At 38.5% G+C, this 25,240-nt stretch overlaps 1 long non-coding RNA gene across 2 annotated transcripts; it reads left to right on the top strand.

Moving 5' to 3' along the window:
- Positions 1-12,809: 12,809 nt before the first annotated feature.
- On the top strand, positions 12,810-14,564 carry LOC125498928 (uncharacterized). Of its 2 annotated transcripts, XR_008969989.1 has the most exons (3): positions 12,810-12,982; positions 13,084-13,360; positions 13,448-14,564. It is a non-coding gene; the product is annotated as an uncharacterized LOC125498928 (long non-coding RNA). The 2 variants fall into 2 exon arrangements; XR_008969988.1 differs by having other exon boundaries at positions 12,810-13,360.
- Positions 14,565-25,240: the final 10,676 nt, after the last annotated feature.

Raw genomic sequence — 25,240 nt, 5'->3', positions numbered from 1 at the left:
TCACGTGATTTTTGGTTTTCTTCCAAGTTTTCTTTCTTCTTCTTTTTCAAGTAATGCTTTCTTCTTCGCCAAAAAACGTCGCCATACCTCTTCAACCATCGGTATTCCTTGTGTGCCGCTGCTGCCAGGTGCTGCTGTTCCATTGGCGGTGCTAGCTTGTTCCTTCTTGTTCTTTGATTCGTTGGTTAAATTCTTTTCTTCCTCCTCAAGTTTTAATTAAAGTTCATGTTTTTGTGTTTTATTTTAGTACTAATCATGATTAATAACTTTAATTTATCGTTTTAATGATTAATCTTGGATTATATATGTTAGGTATTAAAAGAATAAAATTTCAGATTTGATTATTATTTTTAAATCGAGTTTTAATTATCAAACGACGTTCCTCGTTATGAGCGTCATCAGGACTTCTAGGAGTCGTCAGATGATGAGGGGGAGGAAGAGGCAGCAGATGAGGACTCTCCAGTGGACGATGCATCCATCCCCCAACTAAATAGAGTACGTAGGCTTAGGGGTTGTTGTAACTGGGCCGGAGGCCATTTTGTAACTTAGTTTTTTTTTTAATCTAGTTTAGGTTGTAACTTTTGAAGAAATCAATATCTATGCCTGATTTTTCGTCCAATTTTGCCTTTATTGCCATGTACCAAAGCAACGCGTCCCATTATATGTTTATTTCAATATATATGCCTGAAAAAATCAATTTCGTCTGTAATTATGAATTTTATAAATATATTTAAACATAATTTAGTTTGAAATGAGTTATTTATTTAAAGAAGGTTTACCATTTTGAAATTCAAAGAAATTATTTTAAGGATTTAAGGAAGTTAAAATATTTTTTTTAGACATGCTTTGAAAATGTTGAATACTAATTGATTTGGAAAATAAGTTTAAATGGGCTAGAGAACCCAAATACTAAGTGGATTAGGAAAATGATTTCTATTGATGTTAGAGTTCTAATTCATCAATCCTATTCATCATTAAATCTTATTTAACCTAATCTCCTTTTCCTAAGCCCAAAAGGAAAAACCTCTTTATAAATACCTTAATACCCAATTACTTTTACCATACAAAAAAATTATTCTCTCTTTTCACAAGCCCAAAGTTGCCGCCTATTCTCTCTCTATTTCCCTTTCACGTGATTTTTGGTTTTCTCCAAGTTTTCTTTCTTCTTCTTTTTCAAGTAATGCTTTCTTCTTCGCCAAAAAACGTCGCCACATACTCTTCAACCATCGGTATTCCTTGTGTGCCGCTGCTGCCAGGTGCTGCTGTTCCATTGGCGGTCTAGCTTGTTCCTTCTTGTTCTTTGATTCGTTGGTTAAATTCTTTTCTTCCTCCTCAAGTTTTTAATTAAAGTTCATGTTTTTTGTGTTTTATTTTAGTAATAATCATGATTAATAACTTTAATTTTATCGTTTTAATGATTAATCTTGGATTATATATGTTAGGTATTAAAAGAATAAAATTTCAGATTTGATTATTATTTTTAAATCGAGTTTTAATTATCAAAACATGGATTTTTAGGGTGTTAAATATTGAAAAATCATAGTAGCATGTTATAAACTATGAGATTGATTTAAATTATGAATTTAAGCATGTTTAAGTATGTTTAAAGAGAGTTTTTATAATTTTATTAGTTGCAGGAATTTTAAAAGGGCTTTAATAATGGAGTTTTATGAATTTTTAATTACTAGTATAGTAGTATTATGCTAGATATTAAAAGTCATTGAAGTTTTAATGGTAAAAAAAGTAACTTTTAAATATTTTAAAAGAGGATTTAAAGTATTTTAAAGTTTCTGAATTTTATATAGAGCATTGACTTTGATTTATATTGGTTATTTTAGGCGGAGATTATTCAGTAGGTGACTTTTGAGTGATTAAAGGTGGCCTATCAGTTTGTTTACACACGGTATGTACATACTTATGTGTTATGTGATATAGTATCATGATTTAAGAAGGAAAAGTTGTAGTATCATATATAGGAACTTTGTAAGTTCATAAGATTGGATTTTACATGTTTTATGCCTGTGTGCAAACATGTTGATTTTGAGATTTGATTATGAGTTTATTTTCATGTTTGTATGGAATATTGATACAAGCATGTTAATTGGTTGGGAACTTTATTATTATTAATTCACATGGGGGGAATTAATATATTTGTTGGGATTGAAGCATGTTGAATCATGAGTTCCTTGATAGTATTATTCTCACTACTTTATAAGGATTGTGGGCCTTATTTGGTAAGTTGATGATTTATGCCTTTGAAAGGTAAGATTGATTGTTGGCTAGGTTCCACGTGGATGCTCCAGATGGTTCCACGTGTTCATTGGGGAGCCGTTGATTTTCATGCTACAACATTTACCCCTAAAAGGGATTTTTATTGTTTGGTGCCAAGACGATTAAAAGCCCTTTTACTTCAACAAAACTACCTTGCTTTTCAAAAAATGGCAATGGGCGTCACTTTGCCGGTTTAACCGGTCACTTGTTAATAACCTTTTGATTCCAAGGGTTATTTTTACCGGAGTAGTAGGTATTTTCACCTCTATATAAGTATGAACTTTTGTCCTTTCTTATACCATTTCACACCTTGAAAGAATTTTCTTAGATATATAGAGAGACTCTGCGTTATTTTTTTTTCGAATTTCTAGAGAAAGAATGTGCTCATCCAGCTTCCGTTAACTTGACTTCACCGATCGTCCGAGTAGCTCGTCAAGTATCCCCCTTCTTCTTCTTTGTTCTCAATTCTTTATTTTGTCTTTTAGGAAATCAATAAAAATGAATTCCTCTTCTTCGTCGAATAATCTCGGCCATCTAAGAATTGGTCTTGACACTAGAACCGATAGCCTTCCTTCTTCGGCACATTCTAGAGTTGGGCATATTCTGGCCGGTAATGCATTTTATATTTATGGATATGGACGACAAAATCAGACGACTCAGTCTTTACCTAGGCAGGGAATCTGGCGCGCGTCAAGCAAACTGCCCGTCTTACACTACTAGAATCCGCTCTTTTACCAACCGTTTTCACCGACCGCCACTTATGCCGTTGTTATTAATCAAAACACCGACCGTTTTTAATCGGGACGTTATTTAGCTTCTGTTTTCTAATCTCACGACAGCTTTTGTGTTGGACGCTAATTACCGTCTGCTTCTAATAGTGGTTGGTGAATACCGATTGTTTAGCGGTCGGTGAAGTCCTACTAGTAATTTCAGAGTTTTAAACTCCCACGTTTTCCTTTTCACTCTGCCAGTAATTAAAAATAACCCTAACATTTGCGGAGAAACCAACGCCTCCCACTCCTCTATCATCATCATCTTCACGCTGCCGTCGCCGGTTTCTACTTCTCCATCATCTTCATCAGGTAAGTTCACCGTCTTGATTTCTCAATTTTGCGACATTCATCTGTTTTTTTTTAATTTTGAATTTCAATTGTAAATCTACACGCACTAGCTTTCACCGTCATCGCGCCGCACTACCTTTCACCGTCGTCGTGCCACTCGCTTTGTATCACCGGCTTCTTCTCCATCATCATCATCAGGTAATTCACTATCTTGATTTCTTAATTTCTCGAAATATACTGCTTCATGGAATATATATTGTTGCATTGATTTAATACTGCTTCATGGAAAAGATTTGGGCTTTAATTATGATATATGGAATCTGAAGCTTGATTTTTGTGCTACTGCTTACTGCCACTGCTTTATTTGGTTCATGTTAGACTAGTTGATTATGTTATGCATGCTTGAGCGTCATCTGTTTGCTGTGCTAAGGTTAACTAATACTTTTTCATTTACTTTTGTATATTTGAAGAAGATGAATGTAATAGGTTCTTGCTTATGAAGAAATTATTTATGCCAATTTTGTACCAAGTACGCAAAAGGAAAAGGGAACCAATCAACGAGATCTTTACACTATGGCAATCAATATTAACGAATAAATGAAATATGTAAAGGAAATAAAACAATAAAAAGACAAACAAATTGTTGACGCGGAAAACCCAAATGACAGGAAAAGCCGCGGGTGATACTCTTGATCACCAATCCACTAATATGCCGACGGCGTCAATACAAGGGTAGTTTATAATATCAAGCTTTCTTGTGCCACTATGGAAAATATTAGAGTAGAGAATAAAGAATATGAATGTGTGCGTGGAGAGAGAGAGAGTAGTAGAAGAGAAACTAGGGTTACATTGAACTACATATATATATAGGCTATGGGATATCCTTCAAAGATGCTGCCCAACTCCCTTGAAGATAGGTAGTGCCTTGTTTATCTCTAACTTCCTCCTATTTTCTCTCCAGAGTTATACCCAAAGTCAATGCCAATCCCATGATTCTTGCTAACTGATATTTAATTCCTTCTTTGCTAATATGAAAATTTTCCGGACCAACAATTGCCCCTAATGATGACACTTGCTCAACCGTCTTGGGAAGTGGCATCAATTACACTCTTCCCTTAATCTTCTCCTTCAAATGGCTTCAAGTTTGTTCATTTCGGACGCCAACGTCGTCATCAGAGAACACTATGTCGTATGCCGCCGTCACTGGTGATGTGATGACTACTGCCGCCGTCATCCTTGATGACGCCAAAATCGTCAAGGGGACGTCAGACGACGTCATGGACGCCAGAAGACAACGTCCATAAACTCCTGGCTGTTTTTAGAACTCTCGACGACCTGCTTCCTGACGGCGTCACTGCCGCTGCTGAGACGGCGACAACTGCTGAATATGCCCCTGTTGCAGAAGACAAAGATGCCATGGAGACAAATTAGTTTTCAGTGTTAGTTTTTGTTTATAAAAGTCGTTGCATATGTTTACCGTGTGTTATCGAAATGTATGTTTGTAAGTATGTATGTACGTATGTATATGACTTTTCCATCGTGACTAGAGGTTTAGTTTTAGAACTAAACGTTGTCATCCAGGATATGTCGTCAAGTGTAGGGCCCTTATGTTTGTATGAATGTGTATACGTATGTGTGTAGGTACCTTTGATGTTTGAAACCACTTGCAGTGTTAATTGTTAAGAAGGGCTAAATTGCCTCTTCTAATTAATTGCGTGTGGTGTTTTGTATGTTGTTTGTATGACTTCTTAAGGTGTGTGTCCCTTTTTGTATAGAAGTCACGTTGTATTCACCTGAACGCCGTCGAACCTTGATGCCCCAGCTTAAAACTGTCGCCGTCATAATAAGGGTCGACGTCAACTGTGATGACGTCGTCGACGCCGACGATGGCGTCATTGACGTTGATGATGGCGTCAGGTGAATGTGAACATTGTGGTGTTCGATTGTGTCAAAGTTGATTGTCAACTAATCCTCGTCCCCAACCTGTCTTCATACAACAAAGGTGAGATGTCCTTGGCTTCCCCCAACGGTCCTACGACGCTCAAGTTAGTATAATATAAAGAAATAATGCTTAAAATATGAAGGAAATATAATATGTTGAGAATAAAATGAAATGAAATAACTCAATTTAACTTGTTGGTTACTTACATGTAGTGGCGTCCCTTTTGTTCTCAACATAATACGATTAAAAGTAATAGAGTTTAGAAGGACGACGTTCCAACTTCAGGGAACGTGCTTACCTCCTTGAGATATGAAATAATTGACGACGTCCACTTGCCAGACGCCGTCGCAATTGTTGACGTCGACGTCACTTTTTGGACGACGTCCAGTTAGGATCATTTTTCCAATCGTTGGCTTGATGAGTCTGACGGACGCTATAAACTTGTTGTGGACGATCATAAGGCTTTGGACGCCACGAACTTTCTTCGTTTGGCGTCGACTTCCTGCTGTCGACGTCATAGAATTCCTTTCTTGACTGCATGTCTTCCTCCAATCGGATCTGGGCCGAGGCTTTGGCTTGAGCGTCCTCGAACGTTGGACAGGGATACTTGGTAAGCTCTTTGTACAAATCTGAGTCTTCATCCAGTCCTCGTCGAAAAGCTTCAATCGCCGTCTGAACGTCGCAATTTGGAATCGACACCTTTTCCCTGTTAAACCTGTGAACAAACTCTTTCAAGGATTCATCAGATTTTTGCACGATTCTATGTAAGTCACTAGCCTGTTTTTCCATCTTACGACTACTAGCAAACTGAAATTAAAAATATTAATCAATTGAGCAAAGGAAGAGATAGTGTCGTTGCCAAGGTGGATGAACCACTGCAGGGCTGGTCCAGTCAACGTCGATCCGAATCCTTTACACATGCATGCCTCGCGCATGCTACGAGGAATTGAGATGGTCATCATCAGTTTTTTTGTATTGGGCGACGTGGTCATTTGGATCTGTAGTGCCGTCGTACATCTTCATGGTTGGGATGGAGAATCGCTTTGGAACCTCGACCATGGCAATAAAATCAGCAAAAGGTGAGTGCGCATAGTTGTCTGGCGTCGCTTTCTCCGTAGGACGAGGGATGCCGGGAATTCTGGCGATCATGTCTTCTAGTCGCTGAAGACGCTGTTCGATGTCGGCGTCATGCTCGATGACGGCGTCGTCTATGTTGCGGCGCTTAGAGCCTTTGGACTTTTGAGCAGATTTCAGGCTTTGATTCTCCATACAGGACGCGACATAACTTTCTTTCAATGTCGCCATCTCCGCCTTGACGCGGTTGAGCTCATCAATGACCTCTTGGGTGGTGACCCATTGTCCTGCCATTGAAAACACGAAATAATGGAAAAGTACGAAAAACTTACGTAGATAAGATGAAACGAAAAAACGTGATTGCCAAAGGATGTATAGAGATCTTGCTGTGGCCCCACGGTGGGCGCCAAATTGTTTATGCCAATTTTGTACCAAGTACGCAAAAGGAAAAGGGAACCAATCAACGAGATCTTTACACTATGGCAATCAATATTAACGAATAAATGAAGGAAATAAAACAATAAAAAGACAAACAAATTGTTGACGCGGAAAACCCAAATGACAGGAAAAGCCGGGGTGATACTCTTGATCACCAATCCACTAATATGCCGACGGCGTCAATACAAGGGTAGTTTATAATATCAAGCTTTCTTGTGCCACTATGGAAAATATTAGAGTAGAGAATAAAGAATATGAATGTGTGCGTGGAGAGAGAGAGAAGTAGTAGAAGAGAAAACTAGGGTTACATTGAACTACATATATATATAGGCTATGGGATATCCTTCAAAGATGCTGCCAAACTCCCTTGAGGATAGGTAGTGCCTTGTTTATCTCTAACTTCCTCCTGATTTTCCTCCAGCAGTTATACCCAAAGTCAATGTCAATCCCATGATTCTTGCTAACTGATATTTAATTCCTTCTTTGCTAATATGAAATTTTCCGGGCCCAACAGAAATCATAGTGGCTAAATAAATAATCTAAGAACTATTTTTTTTGCCTTGATTTTTGGCTGAATAATTTAATCTTTGAATAAAGAATTTAGTATCATCACTGATGTCGTCATGTGCGTCTGTCAATTTTTAGAGATGGTTAGTGGTAATTCTGCCCTAAATATTAGGATTGTTTATTTTTTTTAGATCATTATATAATACTGCGTATGGTAATGCTATGATATATTAAGTCCACGGGGTTTTCATTTTTGGTTGCTTTGTGTAGTTCTGCAATTGTAAATGAAGTTTTAAGTTATTTGGTTGATTTTTTGGATTGTAGTGACTTTTTAGTGTTTTTCTTTTGCTTAATGTGACAAGAACTTACCAGTTAAAAATTTTATATTGTTTACTTCTTATTTCATAAAATCTCTCATATATAAGGGCTCATTTTTCAAAGTTTACCCTTGGCCAAAAAATATTCAGAAACGGCTCTGCATGAATTCTCACTAATATAAGTAAAATTTAATGATGCTTGTTAAATTAGTTATAAAGTGTAACTTTTAGGCATTATACTTTTAAAACAAGGTCAAAACTATTGTTGTTGCCAACAATTGTTGTTTATGTTTGGGCTTGCTAGCAAAAATGATACACAAATGTCACATCTTTCAAGTAGGATCCAAGTGGAGAAGTAATGCTCCATTCTCGTCGGGCCTCTCTTATCATAATAGGAAGAAACATGTTAGTTCAGTTTGCTCTTGTTTTAATGCCTGTCTCTATGGGTGTCGTGGTCAAGTCAGTGATTCTCCAAATCTAACAAGTGGTACTAACATTAGTTGATGAATAGTCCTAAAAAAAGGTGCAATAAAAAATCAGAGAAAATAAATTTACCTTCGATTTCATTTGGAATTTGGACCTAAAAACTAAATTTATGAATAATGTGATTTTACTACTTAGAGATTGGTCCAACTTTTATGGGCTAAGCGCTTTAGGCCTTTAGAGTAGGCTTTTTTTTATTATCTTTTTTTACTTTTTAATTAATAGGTAGTTCCCTTTTCTATTTTTACTCTAATTTTCTCAGAGTTTGTTAGTAATATTGTTTTAATTGAGATGTGTAGAATTGAGGATCATGAAACGAAGAGAGCGTAGTTGGATGTATGATAGGCGTGAGGGACGCTTTCTCAAGACTGAGTTTGTGAATGGAGTTCGAGATTTTATTGAATTCGCACAACAAAATCATAAATTCAAAGACGCTGAGAAAATTAGATGTCCATGCTTTCGGTGTAAAACAAACGATTCTTTGATGTTGACATGTTAGAGAACATCTTTATAAAAAAGGATTTTGTCATGACTATTGTTGATGGTATGTCACGGGGAAACTTTGACGAACCCCATCGGAGACATCAAATCCTTATCGAGACATGATTGTTGATGCTCTTGGACATGATGAAGAAAATCCAAACAATGAGCAAACAAATAATATCGAAGAGGAGCCAAATGACAAAACTAAGAAATTTTTTGAGCTCCTTAAAGTTGCCGATAGCCCGTTGTACGAAGGGAGCAAAGTATCTGTCTTGGAGATGGCATCAAGAATAATATCTTTGAAGTGTGAGTACAATCTACCACACAGGTGTGTTGATGGATTTGCATCTTTATTGAATGAAGTGATTCCAAATAACAACCAAATGAGTAGAACATTCTATGATATCAAGAAAGTTCTTAAAGGCTTACAACTCCCACATGAGAAGATACATGCATGCCGTAACAGTTGTATGCTATTTTGGAAAGGCGACGCACATTTAATCAAGTGTAGTATATGTGAGTGTGATCGCTACAAGAAGACTCCTAAAGGCAAGCTTATTCCAAAAAAGGTCCTAACATATTTTCCTATCACACCTCGATTGCAAAGGCTTTATGCGACGAAGAATATTTCAGAAAAAATGACATGGCATGCCAAAAAGCCTCGGGTTCCGGGTACTATGGAACATCCTAGTGATAGTGAGGCGTGGAAGCATTTTGATACCACTTTTCCTGATTTTGCCTCTGAGACACGTAATGTTCGATTAGGTTTGTGCACTGATGGCTTTTCACCCTTTGGTAAGTTTGGAGGACAATATTCTTGTTGGCCTGTAATTCTTACTCCATATAATTTGCCTCCATCAATGTGTATGAAAAAGCCTTTCATGTTCCTCTTTTTACTAGTTCTGGTCCTAAGAATCCAAAGGGTAATTTAAATGTCTACATGCAACCATTAATTGAAGAACTCAAACAATTGTGGGAGATTGGTGCTATGACTTATGATATTTCACATAAACAAAATTTCATGCTCCGTGCAGCGCTTCTATGGACCGTAAGTGATTTTCCAGCATATGGTATGTTGTCTGGATGGGTATCTGGGAAAAAGGCTTGTCCATATTGTATGGAAGAAACTAAGGCATTTTCGCTTGATTGCCACCGGAAGTTTCTTCCACATGATCACCCTTTTCGTAAAAATAAAACAGCTTTTCGCAAAAAGTGGAAAATTGCATGGCTCCACCTATGATGTCCGGAGATGATATGTGGCAATGTGTGAAAGACTTTGCCTAAAGCCACTAATGGCCCTGAAGCTCTCAAAATCTTCAAGAAAGCAAAAAGGGTTGGTTTAAACAAAGTTCTTTTTGGGAACTTCCTTATTGGAAAGATTTGTTATTCGACACAACCTGAATGTCATACACATTGAGAAAAACTTCTTTGATCAACTTATACACACAGGGATGGATGTGAAAGGCCAAACTTTGGACAATGTTAGTGCAAGAAAAGACTTGAAGTGTCTATGTAAGCGTCGCCAGTTAGAGCTCACCTACGACGAACAAGGAAACGAAATCATGCCAAAAGCCCCTTTTGCACTTGACAAGGCTCAAAGGAAGGTCTTATGTGAATGGGTTCGTGACTTAAAGTTTCCGGATGGATTTGCATCTGACTTGAGTAGATGTGTTGAGTCTTCGAACATCTAGGCTTTTTGGAATAAAAGCCATGATTGTCATGTCTTTATGGAGAGGTTACTACCGGTTGCTTTAAAGAGTTGTACTTCGCATGTTTGGAAAGCAATTACTGAGATCAGTCAATTCTTTCGTGACTTATGTGCATCCACTATCCAAGTCGATGATATGGATGTTTGGATAAAATATAGCTGAAATTTTGTGCAAACTTGAAAAGATATTTCCTCCTGCATTCTTCAACTTGATGGAGCATTTGCCAATTCATTTGGCTTATGAAGCTAAGGTTGGTGGTCCAGTCCAATATAGGTGGATGTATCCCTTTGAAAGGTAACAAAGAAATTTTTACGTAAAAATGCTCTCTTTTAAGAATGAAGTTCTAATATGACGAAGTTTTCACAATCGATATCTATATGTTGATTTATTTGGTAGGTTTCTCAATCACTTGAAGCGTAAGGTTGGAAACAAGGCACATGTAGAGGGTTCTATTGCAATGCATACCTATGTGAGGAAATATCATATTTTTGTTCGAATTACTTCCAACCAGAAGTTGATACTAAAACAAGAGATTTGGGTAAAAAAAGTCACTTCAGTCATTGAGAACCATCATGATCCACATGATCATGAGATGTTTAGGGTGGATTGTGGGCGCACATCTACCAACAGCCGTTTACGCTTCTTACAAGATAAAGTGCATGATCGTGTACACCTTTATGCTCTTGCAAACAGTGGTATATTAAGCAAATATGAAAGGTAAAAATGTTTTTCATGCCAAAATGATGTTAACTAGTTAAAAACATCTCTAATCGTGCTTTCGTCAATAATAATAGGATTTTTGAACAACATATATTAGAGACACATCCACACATATCCTTGGAGGAGATCTGGAGCAAATGTGAAGCTGAGTATCCTAAATGGTTCAAAAACCATGTGAGTTTTTAATTAATAAAATATGAGTCTTAACTAAATGAAAGGTTTTCTAACGCAAATTATGTAAATTTCTATAATATAAAATTAGGTACTACAAGAAGGGACTAATATCGATGTAGTTTATGCTCTTGCAATGGGTCCTGTTAGACAAGTGAAGTCATGGAATCAGTTTTTCGTCAATGGATATAATTTTCAAACACATGAGTATGGCAAAAACAAATCAACTATGAACTATGGAGTGTGTGTTAAAAGTGACGAGGAAGTTGATTATTATGACATTTTGGAGGAAGTAATTGAACTAGTTTACCATGGTCCATCGGAAGTCTACAAGACGATATTGTTTAAGTGCAATTGGATGGATTCTCTGAGTGGTTTAAATGTACATGAACAATACAAACTCATTGAAATAAATCATAGTAAGAAGTACCCAAAATATGATCCATTTGTACTATCATACCAAGCTAGCCAAGTCTATTATGCCCCTTATCCTAGTTTAAATAGGGGCATAGTGCAATGGTGGGCAGTATTTCAAACTAAGGCAAGGTCTTCAATTGAAACTCCAGTGGACTCATTATTCTTTCAAGAGGAGATAAGTGATGTTCCTTCAACTCTTTGTGCTTCAAATGAGATTCCAGACTACGATATTGATGGGGAAGAAGAACAAAACGAGGATATAATGCTTAAGGATAATAGTGATTATGATAATGGCGACGAGGATTATAGTGATGAAGATGATCTACAAGATTATGAGATCTTCGAAGATTTTGATGATGATGGTGATGATGATCATGATGATGATGCGGAAGAAGATTTAGACCCATTTAATTTTATGTAGATTTTGTAGTGTGCTATAAACTTCTAAATTTCGATACATTGTGTTTGATGGATTTAGTAATGATTGGTTTTGTAATTCTTATTTTTTACACTTTATATAATATAATACGATAAGGAGTTTAAATTGATTCTTATTTTATCCTTAAATTTGATATAAAAAACTTTGCATGTTATACTATATTATTCGTTCTACTAATCTGTGTTATTTGGCTAAAGTTATTTTAGATGTCTTCTTCTAGCGGGCGAGGGAGAGCTTCAGGAGGTCAGTCTACGCCAAATCCGGCGAATGATCCTGAGGGCGAGAATCCTGCATCGAATGATGATTGTGTCACCACAGAGGAGCAGGGTGAAGGCGAGCATCAGTTGGATCCTACTATGCTATTGTAGAAAATAATTTTGATCCATTATGTTTCCTATTATAATTTCTATTATTCATCTTAGTGCATGCTAATTATTTATTATTGTTTATAATATTCATTATCTTAAGCAATGACATACACACGTATTCTCTCATAAATGAAAGCAAGTCCTTGGTAGGTCTATTAGTACTGAATAGTGAACAAATGCAAATGCATACATATCTGACGTAATTCAAAATTTAACTTCATTGCTGACTTTTCTCTGATTTGATATAAACTTTGCCATTATATGTAAATATCTCTCCTTTTTATGTAATAAGAAATAGCTCACATAAACATGTTATTCATATTAGTGTTTATAATATTCATCTTAGTGTTTATATTATTCCTCTTAGTGCATGCTAATTCTTTCTTAGTGTTATTCGCTTTTTATTGTAATTATGTTACAAATTTTGTGTTGTATTGTAATTTGTTTTTCTTTCTAAGCTTTAACAATAACAAAGTCACTCGATCTATTACGGAATTTTTGAAAGAGTACTACATTGAGCCATGTAGAAATTGGACTGAAACAAGTCAATCAACAAAAGATCATTGGTTTCATCTTTTCAAGGTTAACACTTTAACTTAATTTTATTCTATCACAAATAAGACTATAAATATTTAGTCAGTTCTTATTTTTGCATGATACACCGTAATACTCTTGGCCTTCAGAGTTGGATTCACAAGTAAGAGAAGGTTTTCAATGCAAAGCAGCTAAAAGACTTAAACACTTGCATCATTGGGTGACATCGAAGAAAAAAAGGTGTAAGACCAATATGGATGCCAGAGGAAGTACACCAACAACTTATGCAAAAAACAAAAGATGATGAGTTTAAGAAAAAAATCAGAACAAGCGAAAAAGAACAAGAGAGGAGGATCAATGAAAGGTGTTGTGGAACCTGGACATTGTCAAGTTTCAATTTCTACGGCCGACTATGCAAGAAGGATGGTGAGTGTATTGATTTTAGTAACCATTCATAAGTTTGATATTTCATACTTATAAAATAATAATGAAATTGATTATATTTTTAACTAGGCTGCAAAAAATGGAGGAGTCTTGCCAAAAGCTGCTGATATTTACTTGGAGACGCATTCAAAGGAACGACAACCAGGCCAAGGCAAGCAACTCATTGGGTCCAAATCAAAACAAATCATGGTTAGTATACTTCATTTGATCAAATAAAAAATTATAAATATATTTGGAACGTTGGTTGGATGACATATGATATTTAAATGGTTTGAATTGTTCTTTGGATGATTGATTGGATGAATAGTTGGTTGAATTATTGGAAAGATTGTTAGATGAAGTATATGAACATTTTGTTTTTTGGTTTTGAGTTATAATGTTGTTGAAGTTATATCATTTGTAAAAAATCATGGGATTGATGTTGATTAGTTATTAGTATAAACTATTAGATGTAATATTGAATTATCTTGCACTTTGCAGGTATATACATATTCAATATTTTGTAGTATCAATTTAAACAAATATTTGTCTATTTTTTTCTAGAAATATTATGTATGTATATTAAACTTATCTATTTGATGTAAGATGATTATAATAAGAAAATGGATGATTATAGAGAGAAGGGAGTCAACAAAGATCCCCATGAAGTTTACTTTGAGATAGTGGGTGGGAGGAAAAAAGGATTGATTCCTGGCTTAGGTACAAGTGGTGATCTTCTTTACAAAAAACCATCAACCCGCACTAGTAGCTCTTCTAGTATCTACACGTCTTCTATGCTTTCTCAGCTTTCAACTACCGTGGAGCAATATCAGCAACAATTAGCGGATCAAATAGCTGAATTTCAGAGGCAAAAAAATGAGTGGGAGACACATCGTCTCCAAACGGAAAAGGAAAGGGAAGAGACAAAGAAATACATGGAGGAGATGAAGACGACAATGGAAGAGTATTCTCAAATGATGACTCAGTGTGGAGGTACTTTCCCTTTCACCCAACCACGTGACCCACGTGATCCTTCTGGTGGTGGATCGGGATTTCCTTGTAGTACTTAGACTTATAGCCTTTTATTAGTATATTATATATTTTGAGAAAAATGATGTATAATTTTGGTTGTTGGAATTACTCTTAGATTTATATTGTGGAGAATATGATGTTTAATATATGTTGTATCAAACCTATTATTTTGATATGGAAAGGAGAATTAGTCTATATTGTGGTAAACATAATGTTTTTTTTTTTAGAAAACAACGGCAAATTACCGACCGCATAACGGTAGGCTTACCCATATAAATACGCTGTCTAACTTAACAAAAGTGGTAGGTAAAATTTATAAAACGGTTGGTAATTACCTACCGTTATCTTTTAATTACGGATCGCCGAAGAATCGGTGGGTGAACACCAAAAAATACGAGGTGATTACCTACCGCTGTTACCAACCGCAAAACAGTAGGTAATTACCTACTGCTTGGAACGGTCGGTAGTTTTCAGAAAACGGTAGGTAATAATTTACCATCCGCTTTGCGGTATAGGCGATCTAAAACTACCAACCAGCCATATACCGACCGTCCATCAGCGATCGTCTAGCGGTCGGTAATTGTTTTACCTACCGTTTTTGCTGTGTTACCGACCGATTTGGACGGTCGGTAAAAACACGGATTCTTGTAGTGATTAAACGCGGAATAACTCTCCCGGCCTCTAGCTTTGAGATGGAGGCATCAACCGGACGAATCCCCGACGATGAGGAACATGAGATTCAAAGTGCCCGACCGGCACTCGAGCATTCTTCCTCTGGAAGCGTCCAGGAAGATGGGCCCGTCCAAATTACTTCAGAGGCTAGCACGTCTGGAAGAGACATTGAAATGGAAGAGGGCAATGAAAGAGAAATATGAATCTGGTCCTTCCGATGACTCGGACGACCGCTCCACAACCTTGTCTGAAATTAGAAGACGCTTAGGTCCCCTTTCTGACCCACGATTTATTCTGGCCAATAATGGCTGGCTAGGAAAACTATGCACTAACTTTAGGCCAAACCTATGCCGGGTTACACCTTCTTCCTGCCAGGTAAGGATGATACGATTCTTAGTGCTCCCACCGGCCACTTCGTCATTTATCAGCTGGCCTTAGAGCGGGAATAAGATTCCCCCTTCATCCTTTTATTGGCCGACTACTCCATAATTACTGCATCGGCCACAACCAATTGGCCCCCAACTCTTGGCAAAACATTTTAACATTTCTGGCCGTCTGTCAGTTGAAGGGCATTCCTCCTTCCTTGTCGGCCTTTACCAAGATACATTACGTATCTAAGGTCCCTAAAACTGTAGAAGGGACCTGGTTCAACTTCTGCAACTGTCATGTCTTCCTCACTTCTCGGGATAAGACGTCCAAGATGCATGCATGGAAGGCCGAATTTCTGTTCGCCCGGGCGCCTAACGAGGGTGTGGTAAGGAGATACCATTATTTTAGTCGATCGCCCACACTGGACGAACAACGTCCTTCTTGGAGCTGGAAAGTAGTTCCGAAGAACAGTTGGTAGAATACTTCAGAATAGCGGAGTATTCTACCCTTAAATAATTCCTCTTTCTAGGGACCGTCCAATTGTATACCCTTCAAAGAGATGTTTTACAATGATAACTTCCTGGTCGCCACTGGTTTGCGGTCGACCAAAGATAGAGGTATAACTCAAATTCTCTTAAGTGAAACTTCTCGTCTGAGGTCTAAGTCCTACTAATAGTTTGTTTTCCCTTACAGACTCTGCCAAAGCTAATCTGAAGAAATCTTCGACGGGAGACATAAGTATGTCGAAGTTCACCAACTCACTTTGGAAGGAATACAACAAGACCGGCTCTGAGAAGAGGACGAAGACCTTGGTTAGTTTTATATATATATATAATATATATATATATATATATATATATATAATATATATATATATATATAATATATTATATATATATATATATATATATATATATATATATTGCCGAGTCACTTTGTTGATGGAGGCCTTGGCGTTATGAGAACGGCCTAAGCGAGACGATTTCTCTAGGCCCGAGGCCTTTGTCCAGAATTTAGGTTCTCTTTATAGGACGAAATGCCTTCAAAAGAGGAAGGCGGCCAATCAGGCCGTCCTCCCTTACGGAGAGGCCTTCGTCTAGTAATTAGATAACGTTTCTGGACGGACCCTTTCTCGGAAGGAACGCGTCTAATGGCTTTTCTGTCGGCTTCCTTCTTCGGGTGGCCTTCGTCTAAATAATAAGTTTTGGCTGGACAAAGGAAGGCGGCCAACTAGGTCGTTTTATCTTTATGAGGATCCTTCGTCCAAGGACTGGATTATCCTATTGGACGAGGGTATTCTCTTTAAGGAAGGCGACCAACTCTTTTGGTTTTCATTGCCAGTTTTAGCTCTTTAGGTATGAGCGATACTACCCCTATCAGGCGGGCTTTTTTCAGGTCGGCTTCCTTCTTCAGGTTGCCTTCGTCCGGAGAGCAAGATGGGGTTGTATGAATCCTCAAAACTATGTTTGCTCTGGCCGACATCTTTTGGATTTAAGTACCGCTGTTCTCTCAACCAGGGAACGTCTAAGATTATCATCGGGTAGGTTTTATTTTCCGCATTTTTCTCTAAACGGTTGATTTTCTGACTTGCTGTTTCTATTTTCAGAAAAAAGACCCCAATGTCCAAGGCATTGACAGAAAACGGGACTACTAAGAAGAGGTCCGCCACAACTGGGAATCATCCTCCGCCCAAAAAATCCAAGGGTTTTACGGCTAAGAAGAAGGTCGATCGCCCGTCCGCCCCGAAGGTTGAGAAGCCTTCCAAGACGGACGACGCTACAACCATCGTCCCCTTTATCGGGGATGAGGCCTAGTTTCCCTCCACCGCCATAGTAGTCAAGCAGGTGGACGCGGTTTAGCTCATGGAGAGTCCCATATTGGCCGAGGAACTAAAAGAACAGCCGGACGCGGCTAATAAGGAGGGCTCGGCCTTTAGTGGTCATGTTGTTAGGGTCTTCTGGTGAGTCTTACTGCTCTAACGTGGTTAGGACACTGTATGTTAGCAGTCGTCCAATGAGTCCGTCCAACAGACTAGCAGTAGTCATTCCCGTCAGAGACATTGACCTCTCTCCTCTTTCAGATAAGGGCAAGGATCCTGCTGAAGCTGCTCCTGAAGCTTCTCAAGCGTTGTCAAACGACGAGTCCTCGACTGCTTTTGCCATGATGACTTCGGCCAACCGTGAGAAGCTCAAACAGGAACTCTTCAAGTGCTTTTCCGATCCCTATATTAAAGGCTTGAGAGGTGCTTCTTATGGGCACGTAAGTTACATGTCTCAGCTTGTTGCCGAGGTATATTTCTCCCTGCCGCTTTAATATTGTACTTGTAATATTTCTTCTTTTTCTATTGAATTATCTTGCTAACTCACTTTATCTTCGTCATTTCAGCTCTTCGCTTACATCATCATATTTGAGGACTGAGCTAAAATGCTCATAAAGGAAAATAAGAAGCTTGTCCACCAGGCTACAACGGTCGGAGACAAGGCTATGCACGATATTCAGATGGCGGAAACTTTTCACCGCCAATTTAGGGAGGCATGGGAAAGACGCTCAGCCGAGCTGGAGTCTTAGAACAAAAACTATCTCCTTCACATCAATACCCTTTGTGAGGAGAAGGATGAGTTGGAGCTTGCCCTGAGAGCAGTCTCTGCCGATCTGACAGCTGAGAGAAATACCGCCCTGTCGGTTGATGTCCAACTGCAAAGGGTGAATATTCTCCTAAGGGCCAGAAACCTTAGGCTGATGGAGGATGCGGCCTCGGCCTTCAACGATGACAATGAGGCTCTGAGCGAGGTGATTGATACCTCCAAGTCCTGGGTTGTTAAAGCCTTTGAGATGCTGGCCGTGTCAGACGACATTCCTCGTTTATGAGCATCATCTGGACTTCCAGGAGAGCCCCCACAGGGCAATGGTGGCCCGCGAAGAGCCTCGTGTTTCCCAGGAGTCGTCAATTGATGAGGGGGAGGAAGAGGCAACAGATAAGGACGCTCCAGTGGACGATGCATCCATCCCCCACTAGGGGAAAAAACATAAAGGGCTGCGCTTTTCGTAAAAGCGCAGCCCTACTAGTGAAGGGCTGCGCTTATTTAAAAAAGCGCAGCCCTACTAAGCAGAAGGGCTGCGCTTTTTAAAAAAAGCGCAGCCCTTCACTAGTAGGGCTGCGCTTTTTTAAATAAGCGCAGCCCTTCTGTAGGTAAGAAGGGCTGCGCTTTTAAAAAAGCGCAGCCCTACTAAGTGAAGGGCTGCGCTTTTTTAAAAAGCGCAGCCCTTCTGCTTAGTAGGGCTGCGCTTTTTTAAAAAAGCGCAGCCCTTCCTGAAAAAATTTGAAATTTCGGAATCGCGGGCTTTGAAATATTGAGCGGGGATTCGTGAAATATATTATCCCTCATTCTCTCTTCTCTCTCACGTCCCTCATTATTTCCTTTCCTCCTCTCTCTCATCCTCTCTTCTCTCTCATCCTCTCTTCTCTCTCAAAAACTCCCATAAACATTTGCGACAAAAACCTTGAAATGATTTGCACTAAACATGGCGACGGAGTCCGATTGCCTATTGTGATACCTTTTCGGAAGCGGAACGAGCAAACGAGTCAAACTCACCGCTATGCTGTGACGTTTAGGCTTTTTAAGCCATCCGAGTTCGTTTAAGCCTCCAAATACCCATTTTAAGTTTTTCCGAATTTTTTTTTTCCTTTAAATTATGTATTTGGGTTTTGTTTTATGTATTTAAACATTATTAGGTTGTAGTTCTTGTATTTTCAGATCTATAATGTTCTTGTATACTTCTCTTTGTTTATATATTTTGATTAATGTTCTTGTATACTTCTCTTTGTTTTGATTAATGTTCTTGTATACTTCTCTTTGTTTATTTTGATTAATGTTATTCTTGTATACTTCTCTTTGTTTATTTTGATTAATGTTCTTGTATACTTCTCTTTGTTTATTTTGATTAATGTTCTTGTATACTTCTCTTTGTATATAATTTCTTGTATTTTCATCTTTGTTTTGATTAATGTTCTTGTATACTTCTTGTATACTTATTGTATACTTCTCTTTGTATATTAGTTTTTGTTCCTTTTTTTCATTTTCGTTTCATTCTTTTTATTGTTTTGGGTTTAGTATTTTCGTTTCGTTTCTCTTCTCTTCTGTTTAATTTCAGAAAATGTGAGATTATGAGTAAAAAAATGACAAAAAAATTTTTTTTTTTTTATTTTTTTTTTTTTGGTAGGAAGGGCTGCGCTAGTTAGGAAAAAGCGCAGCCCTTCTAGCCCAGAAGGGCTGCGCTTTTTCCAAACTAGCGCAGCCCTTCTGGGCTAGAAGGGCTGCGCTTTTTCCTAACTAGCGCAGCCCTTCTAGTTTAAGGGCTGCGCTTTTCTAGCGCAGCCCTACTTAAAAAGTGAAGGGCTGCTACTGAAAGGGATGCTGTCAAAAAGCGCAGCCCTACATGCATTTTTTAGCGCAGCCCTTCTTCATTTTTCCACTAGTGCCCCCAGCTGAATAGAGTATGTAGTCTTAGGCTCCTCTTTTGTTGTAACTGGGACGAAGGCCATTTTGTAACTTAGTTTTTTTTATCTAGTTTAGGTTGTAACTTTTTGAACAAATCAATATATATGCCTGATTTTTCGTCCAATTTGCCTTTATTGCCATGTACCAAAGCAACTCGTCCCATTCTAAGGATGAATCAATATATATGCCTGAAAAAATCAATTTTGTCTGTAAATTAATATTTTAGTATTTATATAATTATATTTAAACATAATTTAGTTTGAAATGAGTTATTTATTTAAAGAAGGTTAGCCATTTTGAAATTCAAAGAAATTATTTTAAGGATTTAAGGAAGTTAAAATATTTTGTTTAGACATGCTTTGAAAAATGTTTGAAATACTAATTGGATTTGGAAAAGAAGTTTAAATGGGCTTGAGGAATCCAAATACTAAGTGGATTAGGGAAAGGATTTCTATTGATGTTAGGAATTCTAATTCATCAATCCTATTCATCATTAAACTTTATTTAAACCCAATCTCCTTTTCCTAAATTAAGCAGAGTATAATAAAACGATTATAGAATTACAACATATAAAATTTACCAACTTAAATTGTGTTAATAACTAAGTGACGATAATTTATATTTTTTTTTTACAATTTCATGAGTTAAACAAGAAGGTTAGTTTTTCTGTTAATACTATTTCACCCACTAGTGGAAAAATGAAGAAGGGCTACGCTGAAAATGGCCTGTAGGGCTGCGCTATTTGGTAGCAGCCCTTCACTTTTTAAGTAGGACTGCGCTTTACAAGCGCAACCCTTCACAACGAAGGGTTGCGCGTTTTACTAAAAAGCGCAGCCCTTCTAAGCTTGAAGGGCTGCGCTTTTTTCAACAAGTTCAGCCCTTCTAAGCTTGAAGGGTTGCAGCCTTCAGGATCCCTCCTACTCTGAAGGGTTGCGCTAGTTGAAAAAGGAAGTCCTTCTAAGCAAGAAGGGCTGCGCTAGTTGAAAAAGCGCAACCATTCTAAGCAAGAAGGGCTGCGCTTTTTGAAAACTAGCGCAGCCCTTCTGTTAAATTTTTTTTTTTTTTTTGAAAATCAATACAGCCCTGCAGCCCTTCCCACCCACAGCCTCTGCCCACCCCCTGCCTCTGCCCACCCCAGCCCACACCCCTACCCACCCCTACACCCACCCAGACCTGCTGCCCACCCCTACCCACCCCCTACCCACCCCCAGCCCACCCCTGCACAGCCCCCAGCCCACCCCTGCCTCTGCCCACCCCAGCCCACACCCCTACCCACCCCCACACCCACCCAAACCTGCTGCCCACCCCTACCCACCCCCCTGCCGACCCCTAGCCCATCCCTGCCCACCCCTGCACAGGTCCCAGCCCACCCCTCTGCCACACCCCAGCCACAGCCCTGCCACCAGCCCTGCACCCCCATCCCCAGCCCACCCAGCAGCCCCCACCCAAAACCTCCCTTGGACAAAAAAAAATGCAAATGCAATAATATATGACAAGTGGAGAAAGGTAATAATTAACTTCAAATATATTTAATAATGTAAAACGTGTACATAGAATTGATAGAAACTAGTACATTCGAGCTAAAATGTATCATATGCAATCATCGGTAATGTGGGACACCAACTTATCCCAAACTTCATCTATTTCTTCTTTGGTGAAGTTCCTAGAACTTGGTGTGGAATTCTCATAAACCTTGCAAAACAACCAAGGAATAAACACATATATAAGAATTCAATCATTTTACCGTAGTTAGTAGTTCTAAAAATGACATATACCTTCCCGAAATTCAATCAAATACAAATGCAAGCCTAAAAGTCTACACACTAGTTATAATATATCTCATATAATCATGTTCAAAGAAAATTTGGCGTTGAATGACTTGATAAGTACATTTTGGGAGCGAAAAGGCAAAAATAGGCCGGAAATGGCCTTTTCGTTCCCGAAATGTAACCAACAACAAATTAAAGCCTAAGAATCTACATACTAGTTATATATTATGCCTCATATAATAATGTTTAAAGAAAATTTGGGGTTAAATCACTTGATAAGTACATTTTAGGAGCGAAAAGGCCAAAATAGGCCGGAAATGGCCTTTTCGTTCCTGAAATGCAACCAACAACAAATTAAAGCCGAAGAATCTACATACTAGTTATATTATGCCTCATATAATCATGTTCAAAGAAAATTTGGGGTTAAATCACTTGATAAGTACATTTTGGGAGCGAAAAAACCAAAATAGGCCGGAAATGGCCTTTTCGTTCCCGAAATGCAACCAACAACAAATTAAAGCCTAAGAATCTACATACTAGATATATTATGCGTCATATAATCATGTTCAAAGAAAATTTGGGTTAAATCACTTGATAAGTACATTTTGGGAGCGAAAAGGCCAAAATAGGCCGGAAATGGCCTTTTCGTTCCCGAAATGCAACCAACAACAAATTAAAGCCTAAGAATCTACACACTAGTTATATTATGCCTCATATAATCATGTTCAAAGAGAATTTGGGGTTAAATGACTCGATAAATACGATATGGGAGCGAAAAGGCCAAAATAGTTACAAATTGGAGAAATTACACAGACCTACGTTTATGTCTCATGATTTATTGAGCTTCCGCCGTTTCTTAGGATCCTCAAGTACATTATCCCTTCCGTGTGATCTACACGCATATAGTTTCCGACATATTCACATCATCTTCCACACTAATTTGAGGATAGGAAAAGGGGGGAGGTCCTCAAATGCATCATATTCTTCCTATTATAACATCACCAATACCGAGGATACTCCTTTTACCAGGTACAACAATTGACCACTTATGATCAGAGGATCAGTTACAAAAAATACTTGCTTGACTTGTGATGCAATTACAAATGGCTCCTCAGTTTCACGTAGACGACTAAGGTCAAGAAGAGTGAATCCGCAAGGATCATCATTTCTTACACAACGTCGATTATCTTCAACCCACTTGCAACACAAGAGGCAAATATTAAAAGTACAGTAGTCCAGCTCCCATATATCTTGTATTCGCCCATGAAGTTGTTTTCAGCATGTACAGGCGACTTATCTTTCGAGCTTGCATATTGTGTAGACGACGCCACAAGTGAAACACCACTATTTTGTTGCGATCTTGACTTCAGATCTTAATGTTCAGTCCAAAACGTATAACCATTAATATCATAACCCTCATAAAGCGTACAGTTTCACGAGGACCAAATGCTAACCACTTGACTGTTTCAGAAACACTTTCATCCAAATCATTCAGTACTCGATTATGAAACCATCAATGAAAGTCTTGTTATGCATTTGCGTCAATGCCCTCACTCCTTTTCCAGGATTGCTAACACTAATTCCTCCATATGTTCACTTAAATAAGATGGACATCTGGTACGTGATGCAATACAAATAGTGAGCTTGTTTACGCTTTTCTACGGAAGGTGTGATCAATTTTGAACCAATTGTACCCTTGCCCTCAAGTCTGCCCTCGTGTCGGGATGTCGGAAGTCCAACAGGATCAACACTAGCAAAATACTCAGCCACAAAATTACTGATCTCTTCACCCACAATCCCTTGAATTATACTACCTTCTGGTTGTGCAGGATTCCGAACTTTATCCTTCAAAGTTCCCATATATCTCTCAAAAGGATAGCACCACCTCAAAAACAATGGACCACACAGCTTAATTTCTCGAACTAGATGGACAATGAGATGGACCATAATGTCAAAGAATGCGGGGGGAGGGGGGATACATCTCAAATTTGCATAGAGTTTCAACTACTCTGGCCTCAAGGAATCGAGGGTCGACGGGTCTAGGACTTTTGCTGCATATTGTATGAAAAAATGAACACAGTTCTGTAATGGTGTGCCTCACATGCTTTGGAAGTATCCCACGAATTGCAATCGGTAAGAATACTTGCATCATGACATGACAATCGTGCGATTTCATACTCGATAACTTCAACTCACCATTTAAGGTAACAAAGCGCTTCATATTCGATGAGTACCCAGTAGGGACCTTAATGCCATACAATGACTCGCAAAAAACCGTTTCTCTGCACGCGACATCGTGTAGCAAGCTGGTGGCAAATAATTCTTCTCCGAATCCTCCAGCGTTTTACTTTTCTGAGTTTGATCATCAACCCTTTCCTCCCCTATTTTCTTCTTCCTTCCTTCCCTTTTCTGAGCCCACAACTCTGGTCGAAGCCCCTCTTTTTCCAAGTAAAGTCGTGACGCCTTAACATCTTTTGTCTTGCCCGGAATATTCATAAGTGTCGCGAGAATAGCTTCACAAACGTTCTTCTCTATATGCATGACATTCAAACAATGTCTGACCTTTAGATCTTTCCAATATGGGAGTTTCCAAAAAATGGACTGTTTTTTCCATAATCCTGTAGGTCGATCAACCTCACTAGCAGGTTTACCAAAGACTTGTTTCAATGCCCTTCACCTGATTATAAACTTCAGTACCAGTTAATGGTCTATGAGCAACTTCTTCTTCAACCGTCCATCGAATGCCTTCTTCTTAAACCGATAGGGATGGTCCGTGCTGAGGAGCCTTCGTGTGCGCATATACACATGTTTGCAGCCCTTAAGGTGTGTAGATTTCATATCATCTAAACAAATCGGGAAAGGTTATTTTCCTTTAGTCTTATACCCAGATAAGTTCCCATAAGCTGGATAATCGTTCATAGTACAAAAAAGCATGGCACGAAGAGTGAACATCTCATTAGCATACGCATCAAATACTAACACTCCTTCGTTCCACATCTTCTGTAAATCTTCAACAAGCGGCTGAAGGTATACATCTATGTCATTTCCAGGTTGTTTGGGCCCCGATATAAGAAGCGAACATCATGTACTTGCGTTTCATGCACAACCAAGGAGGCAAGTTGTAAACCACTAAAACTACTGGCCATGTACTATGCTGCGAACTGAGATTGCCAAAAGGGTTCATGCCATTCGTACATAATCCAAGCCTCAGATTCCTATCCTCATTACCAAATGACTTATGCACCCTGTTGATAGTTTTCCACTCAGGCGAATCAGCCGGATGCTTGAGCAGACCGTCTTTCTTCCTACGATCTGCATGCCACCTCAAATTCTTCGCATCTCCTTTAATTGAGAAAATGCGCTTAAATCTTAGGTATTATGGGTAGATACCACAACACCTTAGCTGGGTGGTCCTTCACTACCTCCAGCTCCTTCACGCTTGTACCTCGACAATCCATAACGTGGACACTCATGTAAATGCTCATATTCATTACGATAAAGCACAAATCGTTAGGACAAGCATGTATCCGCTCGTACTCTAA

Source organism: Beta vulgaris, chromosome 6, assembly GCF_026745355.1.
Source record: "Beta vulgaris subsp. vulgaris cultivar EL10 chromosome 6, EL10.2, whole genome shotgun sequence".
Lineage (NCBI taxonomy): Eukaryota > Viridiplantae > Streptophyta > Magnoliopsida > Caryophyllales > Amaranthaceae > Beta > Beta vulgaris.
This window is presented reverse-complemented; position numbering and strand designations above follow the sequence as displayed.